This window comes from Mesoplodon mirus, assembly GCF_964341445.2.
Source record: "Mesoplodon mirus genome assembly, chromosome: 6".
NCBI classification, from domain to species: domain Eukaryota; kingdom Metazoa; phylum Chordata; class Mammalia; order Artiodactyla; family Ziphiidae; genus Mesoplodon; species Mesoplodon mirus.
The window spans coordinates 145,998,722-146,020,600 of NC_138982.1; the positions used below are offsets into that span (position 1 = coordinate 145,998,722).

At 53.3% G+C, this 21,879-nt stretch overlaps 1 protein-coding gene across 10 annotated transcripts in view; it reads left to right on the top strand.

Annotated features, from left to right (window-relative positions):
* Positions 1 to 609: 609 nt before the first annotated feature.
* Positions 610 to 21,879, top strand: part of ADARB1 (adenosine deaminase RNA specific B1) — a 115,353-nt gene continuing 94,083 nt past the window's right edge. For 9 of the 10 annotated variants that reach the window (XM_082624604.1, XM_082624603.1, XM_082624606.1 and 6 more), the window contains exon 1: positions 610 to 717. The gene's annotated coding sequence lies outside the window, so the exon portion shown is untranslated. Of the gene's footprint in view, positions 718 to 5,602; positions 5,687 to 21,879 lie in introns of all 10 variants that reach the window. The other variant, XM_082624602.1, reaches the window with a different exon arrangement.

Consider the following 21,879-nt stretch of genomic DNA (forward strand, 5'->3'; position numbering starts at 1 on the left):
TATCAGCCTGTGTGTAGACGTTCTCGGTGCAACCGTTGAAGAGCCAGTGAATACAGACAGAGGAGTCTGCTTACTGCACGGCTGGAAGAGGCTTTGAATGCTTGCACCACCAAACCCACCGACCTACCACCACCGTAACCGTTCATCTGGACTCGCTTCTGCCTCACCCACGGCGCCCCTCGGGGCCTGGGGGCGTGACCCCACCCTCTCCTCCCGATCTGGCCCCGCACAGGCGGACGCACCTTCGCGTCCCGCTCCCGGCGTGCCCTCCAGCGCGGGGACTGTGCGGGCCCCACGCGGCAGGCGGCGGGCGGGGGGCTCGTGGGCGGCCCCCGCCGGGTACTCCCCCTGCCCTATCGCTCTCTGCGACCCGGCACCCCGTCCCCGCTCCCCGTCTCCAGCGGCCCGCAGGAAGAGCCCGGCGCAGCGTGCGCGCGCGCGCCCGTGCTGCGTCGCGGCGTCGTTCCCCGGCGTGCGCGCGGCCGGCGGCGGGGGGTGCGGGGAGGGCGGAGCCGACACCGAGGGCGGAGGCTGGAGGCTGAGGCGGTGGCTGAGGCGGCGGCCGGTCGGGCCGCGCTCGGGGCCGCGCTCGGGGGCGCGCTCGGGGCCGCGCCAGGCCACGGGCAGCGCGCCGCAGCCCCGGGCGGCCGAGCGAAGCTCCGCGGGCTCGCTGTCCGAGTCTCGGTGCGGCGCGGAGCGGAGCGGCCCGCGGCTGAGGTGAGGCGGGGCGGCAGGGGCGGCGGGGGCGGCGGGGGCGGCGAGGCTTTGACACCACGGCGCGACCACGCCGCCCAGCAGCGCGGGGCAGCGCCGGGCAGCGCCGGGCAGCGCTGTGGCCGCGTTTATGTAAGCGCCGCCGGGCAGGTGGTGAGGCCGCGCCGGGCGCGCGGCTCGAGCGGGACCAGTGTGCTGCCCGGAGCGCTGTCCGGAGGGGCTGCGGGCCGCCTGGCGAGGGGGAGGTTGCGCCCGGGACGGCCCCGCGTCTGCTCCCCGCGCATCTGCGCGGGATGCTCTGCGCCGCGGGAGAGCGAGGCTGCGCCCCGGGATGAAGCTGCGCCCCGGGGCGCGTACGGGGAGTCCGGGGATGAAGGGGAGGCTGCGCCCCGGGAGGGGACACAGCATCTCGGGATGAGGCTGCGCCCCCGGGAGGGGAGCCTGCGCTGGGGACAGTCCTGTCCTCTCCCCGGGAGTGCCGCTTCTGCTCCGGATGCGCTGCGCCCTAGGGAGGGAAGGCTGCGCCCCGGCACGAGGCTGCACCCAGGACGGCCCCCCCCACCCCCGTCCCCTTCGGGAGGGCACCGTGTCCGCGCGGGGTGCCCTACTCTGCGGAGAGTGCACCCCCAGGGTGAGGCTGCGCCCACGGTGAGGCTGCGCCAGGGACGGCCCCGCGTCCCTTCCCGAGGGCGCAGTGTCCGCGTGGGATGCTCTTCGTCGCGGGCGTCCCGGGGCGGGGAAGTTCCCGCGGGTGCCGGGCGTCTGGAGCGATCCGGAACAGTCTGGGGAGATTGGGGGCTCGAGGTGAATTCTGACGTGTTGAGATCTGCGGTAGGAAAATTACCGGGTAGTGAATGGGTCTGGAGGAAGGTGTCAGAGTGGGCTGTTGACGCTAAAACGGGTTGGAGTCCCAGTTGACATGCTGGGGAACCTAAAATGTGTTCTTATTCCTATTTATATGTCGGAGACCCGCAGCGCCGTGTTTGGTTCGCACTTCGTATTTTTAGCCAGCTGGTTTGGGTTGTTACTTCTGATAAGGTTACTTTCTGATAGTGGTTAGCTTTCAGCCCTCGAAGTATAAGGAAAAGTGGCTTGGTGTCAGACTTGCTTCTCTACTCTCTAAGTGCCCTAATCAATTGATGATCAGTAAGTTTTGAGATTAGAAATATTTAATTAATCCTCTTTGTTCTCTCTTAAGTTTACCGTATGTTTTATTCCTTTGAAAGGTGCCACCTAGAGCTGCATTTTCCGAAACACTGGGTTGTGTTAAGAGCAGTCCTGGGCAGTGTCATTTGATTGCCATCTTTCCTTTGAGGCTGAGATTCTTTTACCTTTTTGCTGAGGGTTTTCCTGAGGGGAAAGGGAGAAGGAAAATGCAAAGGTTGGCTGGTACCCTTCCTCCTGGGTGTGAGAGTTAGCTGCCCTCCTTGCAGGGTCCCTCCAGGGACAGGGTCCCCTCCGCAGGGTCACCCACAGCAGGGTTCATAAGTATCGCTGAGACTCACTGAGATGTCTGGCGATCCTGCCCTGCCCAGGTGAAGGCAGGGACTCACTCGGGCTCTGCAAGGAAAGCATTGTCTTGTGAGCAGTGCCCTGTTTGATGTCTGAAGGCTCCTGGGACTGAATATATCCAGCTACACGTTCAACAAAATTTGAAGCTGTAGTTGGAAGGGGGGAAAAAAGAGGCCAAAATTTGAAGCTGTAGTTGGAAGGGGGAAAAAAAGAGGCCTTTCTGCAGGGGGCAGTGGTGGAAAGAAAATTGGTCCAGCTCTGAGAAATTGATGACACACGTATCTCGAGATGCAGCGTGCTCATGAGGTCAGTCCTGGGAGGTGAAGAAAGGATAATTAGCGAATAGCAGCTTCCACAAAAACCTTCTTGGCTTGTAGGCTCCTTTAGTCCTCTGTGAATTTACGTGTCTTAAAAGCATTTCAACTGCCTTTAGATTGGAATAAGAAAATTTTTTTAATTTATATTTGTCTGGTGAATGAACAAAGCAAACTAACTCATTTGGCAAGTACTTAATCCATGTCGTGCTGTGCTGGGCCCTCCCTGTTTTTGGCTCCTGGGATACAGTGCTGAACAAATTAGGCAGAGTTCAAAAAAGTTCAAAAGCTGGCAGTTTGTTTTATTAAACACTGTTATAGCATTACATTTAAAAAATAAAATTGATACTTTCAGTTGTAAAATTTAAAAATGTATACCACTGAAATTTTTATTGATAGATTTGAAAGTATAAGCGTGCACACTGTACACTCAAAAGGTACAAACACATAAGAAAACCTCGTTTCACTCCATCCCTAGCTGATCAGTTCCCTGTAACTGCTGTGTCCAGTTGACTATGTATTGTCCCAGCAGTAGTCAAAATATATACACTGTTATATATATGTTTTAATATAGTTTTTAATATTTGCTATAAGAAACAGTGCTGCAGTGAATATTTTTTTATACATGGGTGCAAGCAAAACCCACTAATCATTTTTTATTAATCATCAAAATTCATTAGCTGTAAGCTTTATTTAAGTGCTGGATTTTATTCTCTTGAATGCTCTGATGAGCTATGTAAGTACTTAGTACCAAAGAATTTATTTAAATAGGTTGGAGATAGTTAGAAAGTACATTTTGGAGATTAATAGGTGAAGTTATACATTTACCAGCCTATAAAAAACTTGTTTAAGAAAAATTGTCAGGGGAATTCCCTGGTGGTCCAGTGGTTGGGACTTGCTGCTTTCACTACCGGGGCCCTGGGCTCGATCCCTGGTTCGGGAACTAAGATCCTATAAGCTGCGTGGTGCGCCAAAAAAAAAAAAAAAAAAAAAAAGTCAATCTTAGCATGAAACTGAAGAGCTTAGAGAGGTCCAGTTTTATTGGAAAACTTGATCTTTTTGTGTCAATTTTCTAAACCACAGATTTCCAAACCTACAGTTTGGTGTGATAGAAATGCTGCTGTTTAAAAACAAAACAAAACAAAACAAAAAACAACTTTTAGAAAGTATGTTCATAATATGTGAGGTAGGAAAGGCAAACAGTGAGACTTCCGTTTAAAAATTGTACGTTAAAGTCATTACGATGTCCTTGTTCCTCGAGTGCCTTTCTTTGGAGTTACGCTTTGTTTGGAGTGTGGACCGAGGTATTCACCTGGCCTTGCTGCTGTGCTTGAGTTGGTCCCAGGCCATTAGTACCAAATTATCACATTGTTTTGGTGGTCTCATTAGTACTGCCGGCTGCCCTCCTCCTGTATGTGTGTACCGTGTTCTAGGAGCGTGCCCAAAAACGACTTTGGTTTTCAGTTTGTCTTTGTGGTGGATTTAACATGTGAAGACGGGGCAGAGAGTGGGGGGAAGTAGCTCGGAGGGGCCTGGTATTTTTACGGGAAGCGCAGTGACACTGCTTACATCGGGGGCAGACTTGTTTCACTCATGTGGTCGCCCCACAGGTATTGGTATTTACCATGTGCCAGGTCCTGTTCCAGGTGCTGGAGACGGGAGTGAACACAGCAAGGGTAGTTCCTCCCCTCTGGGGGTTTGCATTATGGGGGAGATGAGGATCATAAGCCCCAGCTAAAGTCCTAAGTGCTGGCCAGAGAAAACCATAATTTGAAAAGATACATGTAGCCCAATGTCCATCGACAGATGAACGGATAAAGTAGATGTGGTACATATACACAATGGAATACGACTCAGCCATAAAAAGAATGAAATAATGCCATTTGCAGCAACATGGATGGACCTAGAGGTTATCACACTAAGTGAAGTCAAAGAAAGACAAATATCATGATATTGCTTGTATGTGGAATCTAAAAAAAAAAGAGATACAAATGAGCTTATTTCCAAATCAGAAATAGACCCATAGACATAGAAAACAAACTTATGGATGCCGAAGGGGAAAGGTTGGGGGGAGGGATGAATTAGGATTTGGGGGTTAATGTATACACACTACTATGCATAAAATAGATAACCAACAAGGACCTACTGTATAGCACAGGGAACTCTACTCAATAATCTGCAATAACCTGTATGGGAAAAGAATCTAAAAAAGAATAGATGTATGTATATGTATGAATGAATCACTTTGCTGTACTCAACTATACTCCAATATAAAATAAAAACTAAAAAAAAAAGTCCTAAGTCCCAAGAGGGGCAAATCAATCTAGCAGGTCAGGAGGTCTGAGGGAGCTGGGTGCCACCTGGCTGGGTGCTGGCACAGGGAACTCTGGAGTCACAGCCTCAGGCCCAGGGTCCAAGCTTCCTGTCCTGGGCTGATAATAGCCCAGAGCCCAGTGTGGCCTAGGGGTGGGAGGGAGGGTGGCAGGGAGTGAGCCCAGAGGCTGGAGGGCTGCAGCTCCTGGGAGCACCCTGCTGGGGTATGGAATTTAGATGGAGATCTCAGCCTTACGGGGGCTGCCTGCCTGCCTGCCTGCCCTCCTGGTTGACTTTGGAGTTTTGGACAACAGAATGACATGATCTGATTCCTCTTTGAAAAGAATCACTCCAGCTGTTACGCAGCTGCTGTTATCGGGCGCTTGTGGTGTGCCAGGCCATTTAAGCGCTTCACATGTATTAATTAAAATCTCATGATTGTCTATAAGGCAGCCATGACGCTTAGTCTCCTGCCTTATATGTGGGTAAAGCTAGGTGCAGAGAGGCCACAGGTAAGTGGCAGGGGGAGAACTTCCCTGAGTGTCCGTGCCGCAGGGACCCTCCCCATCCCCTGCCCTGGGCAGGAGGGGAGCATCAGGGGCCCACGGTGAGCCGCTGAGGCCTGGCACCAGGGCAGGGGTGGGGAGATCAGATCCGGCTTCGTTTGTAAGCTGCGGCATTAGTTTCTGTACTGTTAACAGGAATACGTTGCCAGTTTGCCTGTGACACAATGCTTTCCTCTCACTTAGGTGTCCTTTATTGAAAGAGCTCTTAGACTTGAAGCCTAGACTTTAACATCATGCCAGTCTTGTGCTTTCATGAAAAAGGAAAATGTGAGTGAAATAAAGTAATTATAAAATGTCTTCACCTTTAGAATTTGGTTCCTCCAAATCAGCCCCACGGCATGGTCCGCTGTGCTGGCACCGTCCCTTGCCGAGGTGGCATTTCTCACGACTGCACCACTGCTGTCTCTGGGACGCGTCCAAGCTGCGGACACACGATCCGCGAGTTTGGACGCTTTCTTGATCCTACCGGCAGGTGTTAAGGAGAGGTTTCCGGTCCTTAAAGGATTTGTGGACTGACCTGTTGATGGGTCACGTTGCCCTGTCAGTCATGCCTCCTAGAGGGACGGCTGAGTTTGAGTGACTACTCAGAGTTCCTGCCCGATTTCAGAGTCGTGAAGATGTGGGAAAACGCGGGTCTTAGAACTGAGGCACTGTGGTGTGTTTTGCAGGCGGCCCATCGGGATTGCCAGTAGTCTCTGCAAGATGGAACAGCCCAGAGCGACCCCCAGGTCGTTGGCTCAGGAGCAGGCTGGCGAGGCTGTGAGGTGGGGAGGTGGGCCCACGGGTGGGTCTCTGTCCCGTGCGCACCAGATGTGTGAGCTCGCGCGCTTTGATCCTCCTGTGCTTCAGTTTTCTCTCCCGTAAACTAGGAGGAAGAGCAGCACCTGGTCTTCTGGGGTCAGTGGGTCGACAGCTGAGCTAATGTAAAGGGCCTAAAATAGTACTTACTTACTTTGGCTCAAGAAGAGGTTGGGGCCAGATATGTAAAATTGGGGGTCAACTGTGTACTGCTGATGTTTGAAACCGTAGGCTGGGCTGTGGGTGTCCACACAGAAGAGCAGGAGGGTGCAGACTGAGCCTGGGGGCTTTGGGCAAGGGGTCCACAAGAGGGGGAGGGTCCTGGATTTGATAAGAGGCGGGTGGCCTTGCGGTGGGGAGGGCTGGGCGGAGGGAGGGGTGGAGAGCATCGACTGTGGAGAATCCTCTGGAGGAGGACAGGGTAACGGGACAGAAGCCGGAGGGTTGTGGACTCGAGGGAGTTTTTATTTTTGATTTTTAAATGAGAGTGATTGTCATGTGTTTTGGGCTGACAGGGATGATCCAGTGGAGGACAGATTTCTAGTGCGCTGGGAAGGGACGGTTGTAGGGGCACAGTCCTTGGGACGGTGAGAGGGGGTGGCCGGAGGGAGGAGAAAGGCAGGACTTCTGTGCATGGGATGATGCACTTCGAAAGTGTTCCTAAGAGACGTGCTGCCCCTTTGAAAGGAGCACATGAAATAAAATATAATTTTGTGCTCAGTCCAGGAAACTTGGCAATTGTGCTGTAGGACTTAGGATCTAGTTTCTTATTAGCTTCTGGTGCTAAACGCGCCTTGGGGCATCCTTACAGAAAGATGCATGTGGAAATAGTGTTTTTCTTTATTAAAAAAAACTCACCCGTCTCTAGAAGTATCATCAGCTTCACTAGAAGTTGGCACCTTTATTCACCAACTTTAGTACTACTCAGAGGACTGAGCAGGCTTGGCTCCTGATTCGTGCTTCATTTGTCTTAAAGCTCTGGAGGGAAATGCCAGTTTTGCATCCAGGACGGCTGCCCCCACCTCCTGGGAGGTGGGTGGTGTTGCTTTGGGCCCCTGTAGGCTTAAGCCGCACTGGGGCAGCGGCACTGGCTTCTAGTTGCCTGGTAAAACGGTAAAACATCTTCCCTGCATGTCAGTGTGTACTGCTTGTGGTTATTTGTTTTTTTTTTTCGGGTTTGGAGTTTCGAACCCTCAGCCTTCTCTAGTGGCGTCAGCAGGATGCAGCGCACGAGGCCCCCGACCCCTTGCGCTCCAGCCGCGGTGGGCTGGGGGGAGCTGGTTCCCACTGCTCTGCCTGATCACGTCCCCCTGCCCCGCGTGGATGTGGACAGGTTTGGCTGAGGGCCTTCCCCGGCCAGATGCGGGAGGCGGGAGAGGTCTCTGCCCCGGGGAGCCAGCCTTCCCTCAGGGCGGCCCGGCCAGGCGGGGCGCCCACTTACTGAGCCAACGTGGAGGCCGCTTATTGGAGTGGCCTCTGTCGGGGCATCCGTGGGGATGCCAGCTGTGTGGGCTCTCCTGGGCCCAGGAAGGGCTGGCAGCGAGGGGATGAGGGGCCCCGGAGTGAGATGGGAGGCCCTGGCGGAGGACAGAGGCCTGGTCGGAGCTGTGCAGGGCGGCTGGGAGGAGACAGCAGAGGTGTCGGCTGACGGGTGGGGTCCAGGAGTGGGGGGTGCCTGGAGGGTTAAGAAGGGCTCTTCGAGCTGTGGATGCTGAGACCAGAGGGATCTGAGGTGGGGATTCTTATCCCCTGGCGTGTGGTGTGCAGAGTATTTATTTTGATATATACGTATGTGTGGTCTGTCAGACACATCATGTATTGTTTGTGAAACGCTGGCACACGTGTGCTTAACTTCTGTTGGGTAGGACTTCGCTTCCATCCGTCATTGCTCGCAGCCCTCACGATAGACGTTGCATTGTGCCTGTTTTTCAGATCAGGAACTGACAGGAGAGGTTCAGTAACTTCCTGGGAAAGTGGGATGGTATTTAGCTGACTTTTATCAAGCTCTCCCTACGTGTCAGCCACGGTGGAATCCGTTCGATCTAGTTCACTCCCGATGATAATCTTAGGGCTCCGCCTCGTGGAGCCATCCTCATCCCCTCTTACCTGGCTCACCTGAGCCCCTGCCCCACAGCCTCCTCCTCTGCTGTCTGTCCAGACCCAGGCCTTAACTGGAGGCTGGATCAGAGCCCTGCACCTGCCCTCATCTCAGAGCTGTCCTCTCCCGCCGCCCCTCTGGCAGCACCCCCCAGCCTTGGGGGCCTCGCCTCCGGCTTTCTGGCGGGTTTCACTCCTCCATACCCTCACCTCCCCCCCACTGGGTGCCCTGTTGTCCATTCTGTTCATCTGCCCTCTGTATCCACCACTCCCTCCCTTTCGTCAGCCTGCCTGCCAGAGTGGAAGCCTCAGGAAGGCAGGGGTCTTGTTCTGTCTTTATCCTCCGGGCCCAGAACAACGACTGGCAGATAGAAGGCACTTACCACTGTTTGTTGAATGAATGAATAATTTTTTCTTACTTTTAATGTAGGTAGTAGAATCTGAACTGAGGCTGCTTGCCTCTGAAAATGTGTTTTTTCTGCCTGAGCATACTGCACCCCTCCCCCCACTCCTATTGTACTTGGTGCATCAGTCATATATTTATGCCCCATATGTCTGTGTCATCTCCAGATTTCTGTGCTTTTCTTTGTAGAACAGGAACATTTACAAAACATTCAAAATTGTTCTAAAACTATAAAATGCAGTATAGCAAATTAATCTGTTGAAAACAGAGAGTCCTCAAGTTAAAAAAAAATAGCTCTGTTCTGTTAACTGCTTTTAGGTGACATGTAATTGAAATGCATTGTCTCAAGAAATAACAGTACCTGTTGTAGAGAATTAATATTCATAACTACATTTTGGTGAAAGTGAGAATACTTTGAATAATTCCAGAAGGTTTCAGAAAAGCAGCCAAATAAAATAAAAAATACTTAATTCACCACGGAGGCTCAAAGGATTTAAAAATTGGAAGGAACGTAGCTTCACAGCTGTTTGGTAGGGGAGCCAACAGAAGAGTTGACTGGAAATTGGGGCACTGGACCCTTCGTCCCAGCCCAGCTCTGACCTGGTGGGCTGTCTGCTGCAGGTTCCTTGAGTGTGCAGGGGGTGGTCTAGTTGGTGATGTCCAAGGTCACTCCATTTCTAGAGGACTGTTGTACATAGGAGTCGAAAAACAAATTCTAAGTACCTCGAGGGTCATTCAGTCAGATGTCAACAAATATTTAACCTCCAAGCAGCCCTGTGTGAAAAGCACGCGGTGCCGGTCACTGCGGCGGCTTTGGGTGCACAAGAGGCTGGCCTCGGCGCAAGGTATCCTGTCACCTCCCTCTGGACCCGCAGCTTTCCCGGAAGAGGGGAGCAAGGTGAGCCAGCAGGAGGGGCCAGGGGGTAGAGTAATGGGCTCTGGCTTAGTGAGAAAACACCAGACCCCGGGGAGCCCGACTGATCCCTTTCTCTGGTTTCTTACTCTTAGGGGATGAGACTGTGTTAAATGTTGAATTAAATTGGGCGAGGATTGGTTTTTCAGGTTTGCAGGTCTCGAGCTCGTCAGAAATGAGTAAAGGTAACGCAGTAGTAAGTAATATTTCATCAGCCCTCTTGTACCCGGGAAGCGTTAGAAACTGAGGGCATTAACACATGCATTGGGCAGGTTGGAGAGTACGGTTCAGGGTTGCTTTGTGTTCGCGCCTCTTCCCACGGGCCGTGCTCACAAGTCCAGTTTCTTTTCTCGCTCTGGTTGCCAACAGCCCAAGTTCCCTGCCGCACCAAGTGTTCCCTCGCTTAGGGTGAGTGATCTCCTTGAGGAAGGACTTTGCTCAAGGACGTAAGGCAGCTTCTCATCACCCGCGTGAGGCCGAGAGACGGCACGGCTCGCAGTTCCCGGTGGGCCGCTGTCGCCTGCCGATGCCCAGCTCCCCTTTTCTCAGCGCCATCCTGGCACCTGCTCAGGATACTTTAGAGGATTATCCTTTCTTCCTTAATATATTAAAACTTCATTTTCATTAAAAAGCTATCTAAACGTTTAAAGATCCTCATGTAGCGATTTTTTAAATTAACAGTTCCAGGGAAGTAGCCGCACAAGCAGTAAACAGTGGAGACTCACTTGCTGCAGGTAGAAACTGGTTCGGGGGATGAAACCCTCATCCAGGAAGACGTGGAGTTTGTAGGAATGAATTGTAGGATGTCAGAGCTGCGAGAATTTAGGGCCACAGAGTTCAACTTAGATTTGACCATCAATGAAATCCTATGGAAAAAAACCTTTTCCATCAAGTGTCAGCTGGTTTTAGAGGTGATAAGATGACCACTTCTGTGTCAGGACTGCTGGCTGTGGTCCTTCTGAATACGTGGTCCAGTGTCAGCCACATGCAGACCAGGCTTAAATCTACAACTTCTGACGCCTACTCTGGGGTTTTTTCCTCTTTGTATTTTATTGTGTCCCGTAGTAGATGGTTTTCACCCACGTGCACATGAATGAGAGACGTGTTTGATCATTGCACAGTGACGCTTTCTATTCTTTAATTTTATCCTCTAATGAAACCGGGGGTATTGATGATATTTCCAAAGGAAGAGCAGGTATTGTGTAAACCAGCCCAAGCCCCTTACGTTCTTCCTGAGCGACCTGCCCTGGGCGTGCGCGGCACAGGTAGGAAGGAGCCGAACTTGATGAATTTCAGCGTTTCTCACCGGAAGCCTTGCTATAGGAACGGGAGGGCTTTCCCTATGGTTAGCCAAGACTTGGAGCCACGCCGTAGCCCGGGAAAGGTGTGCTGGATTTGGATTCGTGGGGCAGAGCTCTGCTGCGAGGGAGCCGTGCTACGTGCCCGCGGCCCTGTCCACGGCAGGCGTGTGCTTTTCACAGGGAGACCCCCCAGCCCAGGTGCCTGCCCAGCCTCACTGGTGGTGGAAAGAGACTATACAGATGGTGCGGACGGTCACCCTGCGGTCTGAGCGTCCGTCTTTGAGTGCTCGGGAAGATGTGGGCAGCGAGAACAGCTGGGACAGGCACTGGGGGAAGCTTTGTTTTCTCTTGCTTGAGAAGCTACCATGAGATTCACCCTCAGTAAGTAGAGAAGCCAGCGATTTTCATGAATTTCTAAGCTGTGCAACTGTTACCACAGTCCAGGTTTAAATGTTTCCATCACCCCAAAATGCTCCTTGTGTGTGTTTGTGGTAAATTCCCATTCCCACCTCCAGCCACTGGCAGCCATGGATCTGCTTTCTGTTTCTCTGAAGTTGCCTTTTCTAGGCATTTCATGTAAATGGAATCATGCAATATGCAGTCTTTTGAGTCAGGCTTCTTTCACCTCACATAATGTTTTTGGGGTTCGCCCATGCTGTACAATGGATCAGTAGTCATGAAACCGCTGGGTGGTGTTTGGGGGGCTCTGAGGAGCTTCAGTTCTTTATGTCTCAGCGCAGAAAGAATTCAGCAAGAGGCAAAGTGATAGATAAGAAGTGGTTTATTAGAAAAGGACACTTGTGAGTCTTCCAGGCGGGTGGGCGTGAGGGTGCCGTGACCCGAGAACTTAGTGGGCTACAGTTTTATAATCAAAGGAAAAGTGGGAGGGGGAAAAGACCACCATCTTCCTCCTTCTTGAGGAGACGTCGTGCTTCCATCATCAGCTCCTCCTCCAGGTTGCACTGGGGGGTTTTCTTGTCTCGACATGGTCGAGCCAGGACTGTCATGGTGCAATGGAAAAATTATTTCAGGTCTCAGTACAATGAGGGTCTGAAATGTCACCTTTCCATAAATTACTGTTTTTTTTATGTGTGCAGAGAGCATGTCTTAGGGGTCATTAACTTACTGGGGCCATTAACTTACTGAGCTCACTGGGCAGCATGTGGGTCTCGTGCCACCATTGTTTTATTGTTTTGAGGCACGGCTCATGCTTCTGTTACCTGGTTTTGTGGTTGAGCAAACCTGCTTTCTTGAGTGATCATTAACTCACTGTTGTCTCCCAGAGCCCCCTAAAGTTCCCCTTCTGTCTGCAACCCCCTAGTGGCACCTCCGAGCGATGTGATCATCCTCTTCTGTCCCTATCTGTTTGTTCCTTTCAGTTGCTGACCAGGACTCCGTTGAGTGGGGGTCACACACCTTTCTTAGCTCTTCACCAGGGATGGGCGTTTGGACCGTGCCTGTGACTAGTGCTGCTCTGAGCGTGAGCGAGCACATCTCTGTGTGGACAGGAGCTTGGAGTGGGGCTTAGAATGACGGCGTGTGTGACGCTGACAGCACAGCTGCTCGTGGGACCCCTGGGCACGCTCTCAGGTCTGTCTCCGTGACGTGCCCTGCATGTCTTGAATAGTGTGGACCTGTTACTTCCGGGATAAAATACCGTGGACCTGAGGTCCAGCACAGGCGACCAGGGTTTCTTGTGGTGACGCCCCCTGTGGTCAGTGCAGGACAGAGGGACTCTTCCCCAGCATTTGGTTTTTCCTTTCACTCATCAGAGGAAGTCAACGGAGAACTATTAGGCATGTTAAACACCACACTCAGCCTGCAAACTCCGTGTGCTCAGTGCTTTGCCCCCTGCAGTTCCCTCCTAGGGATTCAGCCTGAGGACGCGCCTCCAACGAGATGAAAACACAGATGGAAGTGACCTAACTGTCCAGTCAGGGGCAGGTGGATCGACTCTGGGTGACCACGTCACAACGAACCGTGCGGAGGGGTGGGTCTCTGGCGATTTCCAGAACATGCAGGAAGGGAGCAGGGCTGAGTGCCAGAGGGTGTCGAGTGAGCTGCCTTCACATGAGAAAACATGCGTATCTGCGCCTCCGTGCAGAAGGAAAACAGGAAGGAAAATCAAGGACGAAAGGGATTGGGCCCTGCAGGGGCAGTGGGGGGCACTGGAAAGGAGAGGGGGGCACAGGTGGCTGGAGAGGTGGGCGTGGGGCTTCTCTGAGTGGACGTCTCAGTACAGCCCGACTCTGGGAACCGTGGACCCCAGAACAAAATACATGAACCTCAACCAGGATTGGGGGGACCCAGAATGGGACACAGACAGAAGCAAAGCTCAGCATAGGACAAAACAATACCAGAGCTGCAGCAGGGGTGGGGTGGGGAAGAAAAGAACCAGCTGGATGTTGGAAAGCAGTACTTTTCTAGATTCTGTAAAGCCACAGACAGAAAGGGCTGCACACAGTACTGCCCAGAAACTGTCTGTTTCTCCGGGGGTAAGGTTGTGGTGCGGACGTGTTCATAAGGATGGAACAGTGAGTGTGTGGTGGGAAGAAGTTGCAGTCGAGGGGAGGGGACGGAGGAGCCCGGGCACTGGGCTGGAGCCAGGTGTCAGTGTGCACCGCAGTTTTGAGTATTTGTCCATATGCCAGATGGTGCAGAGACACAGATGTTGGTGCTCAGGCCGCACAGCTCCTTACCCAGCCCGCCGAGGACACCCAAGTGCTTTCTTTGAGCAAAGAAGAAGGGATCCTCCAAGAAGATGCGACTGGACCCCCTCGTGGTACAGGGAAGAGCTCAGAAAGGACGGGGCCACGTGGCCGGCAAGAGGGTCAGAGCCGGTGGCTCTGAGCCAGGACATGGGTGACGATGGTGTTGGCTTATAATCTGTAGGATCAAGTAAACGTCTATCACTCTGCTGATACACATGAAGAACAGTCAGTAAGCAGGGAGACGGGGAGCCAAAGAATTCTAGTTGATCAGCGGGGAAGGAAGGAGGAAATAGCCGATCACCGTGAGGCGGACCCCAGGGCAATAGTTAATTTCGGCGGGACCAGGACTGGCGCTAAATTAGTGGATGAACGTTTGAGGAGAAACAGGGTATTTTTCTAGTCTCAAAGTTATCTCTTCCCCAAGTTACTTATTTATTGAAAAGGGAAAAGTAGTAACTTTAGAGTGGAGAAAGCCAGCAGACACCACCTCACCCAGGAGATCGATGTGATAAGACAGGTCGCAGTCATAGCTTCTCCCCCACGTGGGCATGGGCACAGTGTAGGCACGAGGAAGCGCAGGCAGACCCCGGGAGAGGGTGTCCCGCAAACATCTGGCCAGGGCTCTTCGCCGTCCGCGTCCCGAGAGATGGGCTTGGCGGGGCCTAAGGAGACACGCCAGCGAAATGCAGTATGGGCTTTCGAGGGGGTCCTGGGGCAGAGAGGATGTCAGTGGGAAAACTGGTGAGATGGCGGTGGTGGAGCTCGTGGTATTGTCCTGACTTTGATCATGGTTCAGTGATGCCGTAGGCTGTGACCCTTAGGAGAAGCTGGGTGGGGGCTGCGTGGGAGTTCTGCGCCGCTGTCCACTGTCCCCACTCCCGCCGCCGCCGTCTGAGCTCTCCTCGACTCTACCTCGGAGGGAGGGTTCAGCGTCGTCCCAGGGAGAAACACTCTCTTGCCTTCTTACTGGGAACTCTGGCCACCTCGAGCCCAGGTGTGGAGCATTCTGGAGACATGCGTCCTGTACCCGTGGCGCAGAGGGGCACGGGCCTTCCAAAGGGGGCATCAGAATCTCCTGGACCCGGTGGGAAGAGGTGCTGTGACCAGAGGCGCGGGTTGGGCACCTCGCACATGGCTACAGGGGCTTTCCTAGGTGTCCTTGGTCTTTGGATGTTCTTATTTTTTTCCAGAGAGAAATTTAAAATTTTTGTATATTCAGACTTATCAGTCTTTTCCTTTACGACTTGGGTCTTGAGTCCTGTCTAAGAACCCTTTCCTATGTTGGGAATCATTCCTCCTTAATTTCTTTCAGCAGTTTTATATTCTGTTTTCCACATTTGGCCTATTAATCTGTGTGAAGTCTGTTTCTGTACAGTTTGAGGCCAGGATCTAATATTTTTTCCTGTTGGCTAGACAGTTGCCTCGGTCATTGCACGGTCTGCCCTTTGCTCAGCGACCAGAAATGCCACTCGTATCCTAGCCTAAATTCCTCCTTCAGAAGGCGTCGTTTCCTCTTGCTCGTCATTGTCGGGTACCGGCTGTGAAGTTCTGCATGTGGATTGTGTCCCCAGCTCATCCTGGGGAGCGGATCGCGTTGTGCAAGCAATGCCTCTTCCTTTCTAATGTTTGCACCTTCCCCTTATTCATGGGCTGGAACTCGTGGTGCCAGGCCGAGTGGGGGGGTATTGGGACGGTGGTGGCGGCCAGCAGTTGCTTCTCTGGCTCCGGCTTTACTGTGGACGCCTCCCATGCTTCCTCACTGAGGGGGATGTTTACTGTAGTCACTTTGTACATGCCCTTCACGTTGTTAAGCAAGTCGCCGTCCCACTTTGCTGAGAGTTTTATTAAAAATAAACTTTATCATTTACAGCAGTAGAATTTTATTGGTTGCTTTTTCTGCATCTGTTGAGATGGTTGTATGGTTTCCCCTCCTGTCTGTTAATATAGTCAATTTCATCCATAGATTTCCTGATGTTCAATATTCTTCATTTGCAGGAAATACCTTACTTTACTTTTAACACTGACAATTAAATTTGCTATTTATTTTAATATTTTCTCTTTTTTAGAATGAGTCCCTCCTCTCCCCCTCATCCCACGTGCTTTTTTTGAGGCATAGTTTACGTACTATACGTTACTGCAATGGTGTGCTGATAAATGCTTAACAAATGGCTTTTCTTTGGCGGGGGGGACTGTAAAAAGCCCTGATTTGTAGCATTTGCCAATTTCCTTGGCATAAATGTTGTCATCATTACCTATTTCAAGCTACTGATGAGCTGTTGGCTGGTGGTCCACAAAATTCCTGAGATGTAACAGGCCTCTCTTGAGGTCGTAGGAGCTGGCCCAGCTGCTGAGAGCCTGGTGGGCAGCCTGGTGATGGCCGTGCCTGTGTGGCTCACGTGACCCTCTCAGATGTCCTCCGTGGCTTCCCCTGCCCCCCTGCAAAAACTCCGCACCTCCCTGGGGTCTGAGCCTGGTCACGCTGCGTCCTCGCCCCGTCTTGAGACCTAGCGTTCTGTCCTGTGCATTCATAGCACCTCATTCCCCGCTGAGAACAGCCTCGGCCACCTTGTTTACAGATAGTAAAATATCGAGCTCACAGTGAGTTTTACTGAAAAATGGAGCATCTGACTCATGATTACTGTTGTGGCACTAACTTCATTAGAAAACAGTGGGGTTCTGTGATAGTAACTTTCCTTAAATCTGAGGGGCCGCTAACATCGTTACCATCATGTCACTTTTCATCTTCCTTGGTATAAATTAAGGCTTTTTTCATTCATTGATTTGTGCAGCCATTCAGCAGGCAGTTTTTGAGCGTCTGCTATGTGTCAGGCATCTGGATTCCAAAGGTGTAGCAGTGGGTGAAGAACCCAGTCTCTTCCCTCATGGAGCACAGGTTCTGATATACCTTTAAGTTGTGGGTCTTTCTAATCTTAGCATCCTTGCCCGTTGTCTCCTTGCTCGGGCATCTACTTGTCTTTGCCCCTGGTGTTACCTTAAGTCAACCCTGAATTAATCTGATTTCTTCCACTGCTTCAGTTTTGAAACTCCCTGCTTCGATGCTAGTTGACGTTTAGCTTAACTACTTATATGATTATTTCTGCTTTTACCAGATTTTCACAATGATAAAGGCAAAGGTGATTTTGACATTAGGAAAGGTCGGTGTTTTAAAAGGGCTGCGACATTAGACTAACTGGAGAAGTTTAGTGAGGTGACACTCTTCATGGTGTGTGGCCTGTCGTCCGAGGAGGAGCCGGGGACGAGCTGACATCTTCCGCTGCAGTTCTGGGGGGTCCGAGGTCTGCTCCCCACCAGCATGGCCTCTTCTAGCTCCCGATGGCGTTAGGGCGTGGGGGGCTGTGCTTCTGGCAGCTGGGCACTCCGAGGGGTGGGAGCCTGGTCACCGAGTGCTCTCCCGTGTTGGCTGCGTGCCTTGGCACCATGTGGGGTGGAGGAGGGGGGGACCCTGTGCCCCTGTGGGCTGCAGTCCAGGGAGAGGGGCAGGCCTCCCTGGGGAGGAGGAGCTCGAGGACCTCGGTCCGGGGCAGCTGGCGTGGAGGGCAGGCTGGGGAATCAGGGTGCAGGCCGGTGGGCCTGGGAAGTCCACCTGCCCGTAGTTCTGCCCCACTGATCGGGAGTTCTGCCTTTTAATCCTTTGCAAAATTAGTTTGCTTTTAATTTAAAAGTCAGTATTTCATTTTGATAAGAAAAAATAGTTCCAGTTTATTTATTCAAGCAACTTAGAACACCTCAGAGGTCAACTTCCCTCTTTCCTCTGGAGATGCGGGGAGCAGTCAGGGTGTGAAAGCACAGCATGGGTGGGTCTTGCTCCTGGCCCTCGAGCGGCCATCGCAGAGAAGAGCCTTCCAAGGAGGGACGGGTCACTGTGCTTCTGGGGCCGATGGTGCAGAAGGTGTGGCCTGGCCCTCGGTCGAGATCCAAAGCCAGCACCCGTTCTCGTTCCTCGCCCCATCCCGCTTGACACCTTCACCCTCTGGGGTCCCCGTTGAGGATGGATAGAAACTGTGGGGTGACTTGTGACCTCTCGGGAATGCTGACTGGGCTGGCCCTCCTTTCTCTTTTTTTTTTTTTTTTTTTTTTTGCGGTACGCGGGCCTCTCACTGCTGTGGCCTCTCCCGTTGCGGAGCACAGGCTCCGGACGCGCAGGCTCAGCGGCCATGGCTCACGGGCCCAGCCGCTCCGCGGCACGTGGGATCTTCCCGGACCGGGGCACGAACCTGTGTCTCCTGCATCGGCAGGCGGACTCTCAACCACTGCGCCACCAGGGAAGCCCCCTCCTTTCTCTTTTGACCATGTTGCAACTGGCTTATGAGGGGGATTTAAAAATGGATGTCAAAGAAAACATTTTTCATGGGAATAAATACCTATTTGGGTGGGGGGGTATAGTTATACCTTGGAATTTAGTCTTTGAAAGTAACAATTATGGGGATCAAGACTTAATGTGAAGGTTGAATCCTCATAGATTACCTTTAAATCTTAGAATCAGAATTCGGGAACCCTTGTCCAAAGTAATTTTCCATTGTTGTGTTCCTACTGGATTTTTAAAAATGGATACGTCTTATTTATTTGTACTTAAATGTATGTCAGACTGATACTGATAGTATCACAGAATAGGAAAGACAAAACATCTTTCTATAAATATTAAAGTAATGAGCAAATTAGGGATTGTACAGAAACACAGCAGATGATGTGGAGGAAATCAGGGAAGCTCTTAATGGCTTAAATCTAACTCTTGAGTAATTATTTTAAAACTTTTAGTAAGTAAAGTCTCTCAATCCTATAAAATAGGAGTAATTCATCATCACACGTTTGTATTTTTAGTTCTTTGTCTTGAAGATAGATCCTGGGTCCTAAAGATATCAAAACTAGTATCACATCTGGATTTCTAAAGCCAAGGAAATCTTTAACCTGTTTTCTGGAGCCAGCAAGGTAATCTGTTACTAGACCGTTGAACCCCTTTTGGGGAGTCTCAGGTCATCCCCTCCCCCCCACATTTACACAGTCTGCACAATGAAAACCAGGAAACCCAGGCTCTGAGATAAGCAGAGTCTTGGGAGCACGGAAGCAGCTTGGCCACTGACACACTGTGGGGTCACACCCGCCTGCACGTGACTCCGGCCAGGAGGGGCCTGGCGGGACCCCGGCTGGCAGGCACTGGGCCCCAAGGTGTGGAGTAGCTGCCGGATGCTGGCTTCCTTCGCGCTTCCCGGCCGGCTCCGGAACTGGATCCGGGCCGTGGGGTCCCTCTCATGCCCTGGGCACCGCTGTCCCAGCTCAGCTTACACTCCCGTTGGCCGCTTTCCAGAAGTGCCCGCCGGCATCCCTGGCGATCATCGGTCATCGGAAGCGGGGATCCTGTGGGCGCCGCCCTCGGAGCCTCCCTGCCGCTGTCCTCTGACTCCGCGGCCCTGGAACCACCTCGTCTGCCTCGGTGAGGCTCTGCTGTGCACGACTGGGGCTGCGGTCTGTCACTGTGGGTGCACAGCTGTGTCTGAGAGGAGCCTCTCCTGGGAGGAGGCTGCGGGGCCCAGGGCCTGGGGAGGCACAGGCCGCGCTGGGGGGGTGGGGGTGCGGGCGCCGCCAGTGGGCCTCCTGGATTTCTCAGTCATAGTCCAGAACCCCCATCCTCCGTGTCCCCCCTCCCGCCCCCCCAACCCAAGCAACTTGGGGCTGGGCTTCGTGCCCCCGTAAATGGGAAGCTCAGAAGAGGTTCAATAAAATCTAATCGAATGACTTGCTTCAGGCGTTTCATATTCAGGGTGGTTTATTTAGTTGCCTTCTCCGCTTGTGAGTCATCTGATTATTTGTATGGCCCTAGGTGATTGTAACCTTCTTATTCAAAGCGTTTTAAGAGGTGGTTTCTTGTTTTTAATGTTATGTATAATGTCCTCTTTGATAAGATGGGTTTCTAGTGATTTTGTGTATGAAAAGTGAGGCTCTTTTCAGATATGGAATAAATCAAATTATTTGTTCAGAAACGTCCAGAAGTAGATTTCACAGCTCTGTGAACAGCTGGGTTTAAAGCACAGTCTTTAATGTGTATTTTGAGTTTCATTAAAGACCCAGAAGATCAGCTAACGTCAGGCTGCTTGCCTGTCTTTTTATTGAGGGCAGGGCTTCCCGAGTGCTGTGAGCCCACTTTGGACCTAATGCTATTGATTGTTGTCCGAAAGTACCTTTACGTTGGGGAATCTTTAAGTAACATTTGGAAAGTTTTGGATTCATTCCCTAGGGTGCTTTTGATATGGATGTGGTGGAAAATGTCCTTTGGATGTTTTGGCAGCACCACCACCAGGTGCCCTCTCTGCTGTCTGGGCTGGTGTGGTCGCCAGTCGGGACAACCCCTCTGCCCGGAGAAGCAGCCCCCGGTCACCCGTGTCTGCCTCGGTGGGCCCTGTTCCCGTCTGGGGCACAGGTGAGCTCATGGTCCTCAGGCGCCAGCCCGGCGGGTTCTCTGTGCACTCCGCGCCTCCCGCCTCGGCTCCACCGTCACCATCTCCTCGTCTGTTGTGGTCATGCAGGCCCGCCATCCCTCCACGTGGCTCTTCCAGCCCCCAGTGACCTGTCTTTGTCAAGGGCAGCGGCTAGTATCCTGTTCCTGTCTTGCTCAGGCCGTGCCAGCCTGGCTTCCCTCCTGCCCCTCCCGCTCGCCCTCAGCCTGAGGCCACACTCCCTCCTGCTCTGGGTGCCAGTGCCCCCCCCTGCCCCATCCCTGCTCCCCGCGGGCCTGCTGCCCTCAGCCAGGCCTGCCAGCCTCTCCTCCCAGCTCTGTTTCCATCTTCCTGCTAGAGCCCTGCTCGGAGCCACGGGTGTTCCTCCTCGACTTTCCCGGGTCAGGCTTGGCTCTCATGCAGCCCACCCTTCATCTGGTCCCTGTAGGCATCTTTCTGGGGGCGCTTCCCGTCAGGAACCCCCGCTGGACCCCTTCCTGTGACTTCCCATCACACCGGGGGAAGGGCGCTCCCTTAGGAAGGAGTTCACAGCCCTGCTCCCTGGCCTGTTCCCCTCCATTTTCCCTGTTCGCTGCTCTGGGCAAAACCAGCCCCACCCCAGGGCCTGAGTGTCTGCTGTTCCTCCCGTGGGCGACAGTTGTTCCCCAGGTGTTCACGGGGCTGCCACTGCTCCCCGTGCAGCCGTCCCCTAGCCGCTCCCTGGCCTCCCCCATGCCATTCTTGTCTGTGCCCCGTGTGTGAGCACTCGACGTGCCCTGTTTGTGTGCACGTGTGCTGTCTGTCTCCTGCCCTGGTATGTGGGCTTCTGGAAGCCAGAGGCGGTCCTGGCCACGGGTGCAGCAGGCCACTGGCCCCGGGCCCGGGTTTGGCTCCTGGCTGGTTTGGCGGCAGGTAGCAGGGCACCTGGCTGCTGTGGCTTCCGACTCCTGGGCCTCCCGTCGGGGCTGGCACCTTCCGTCTCGCCACTCTGCTGTTCCATCGTCATGTGTGGCTCCTTGGCCTTGAGGCGGCGGTTGTGAGGGGAAGCAGGGGGACGGGGTCTCTTTCAGGGGAGCATTTCAGGGGCCTGGCCGCCACCTCGCCGGCAGGGAGGGTATCACGCGCGGCACAGACCGTCCTCCCCAGAATCAGGCTCTGCGAGGAGGGGTGAGACGGTGCGGGGGAGGCCAGGGCCTGCCTGGCAGGGGCTTTAGAGCGTGAGCTCCTGTCGTCTGTACCCATCACTTCCCCGCACAGGTTCCGGCCAGGAGAGAGCCCCACACCCCATAGATGGGCCGACTTTATGGGAAATAGAGGACGGGGCACTCATCTTTCATCTCAGATTAGACAGACTGACCCACCTGGTGGCGAGCATGGTGGGGGCAAGTGCAGGTGCCCTCGGCAGGGACGAGCCCCTTCTGCACAGCGACCCGAGGGCGCAGTCCCTGGGGTGGGCCGCCCTCCCTGCAGACCATTGTTGCCCACGCCTCCCTCCTCGGGGACGAGCTGGCTTCTCCCCACAGGGTGACGGGAGCAGGAACGCGGCCCCCTTGTCCCCCGTGGGCTTTGCCGTCTCCCGCGGGGGAAGCCTGGATGCGGGGCAGCCTTGGGGACGGCGGCCCCGGCCCTGTCCTCGTGCAGCCCCCGAGGCAGCCCCCCTTGTACCTCTGCGAGCCCCCCCGGGGGACCTGCCGACCCTCGCGCCCTTCTTGCTGCCTCGCTCTCGGCTTCTGAGGCGAAACCCACCCAGGGTCGGTTCCAGGACAGTCACGAGAGCCGAGGGGAGCC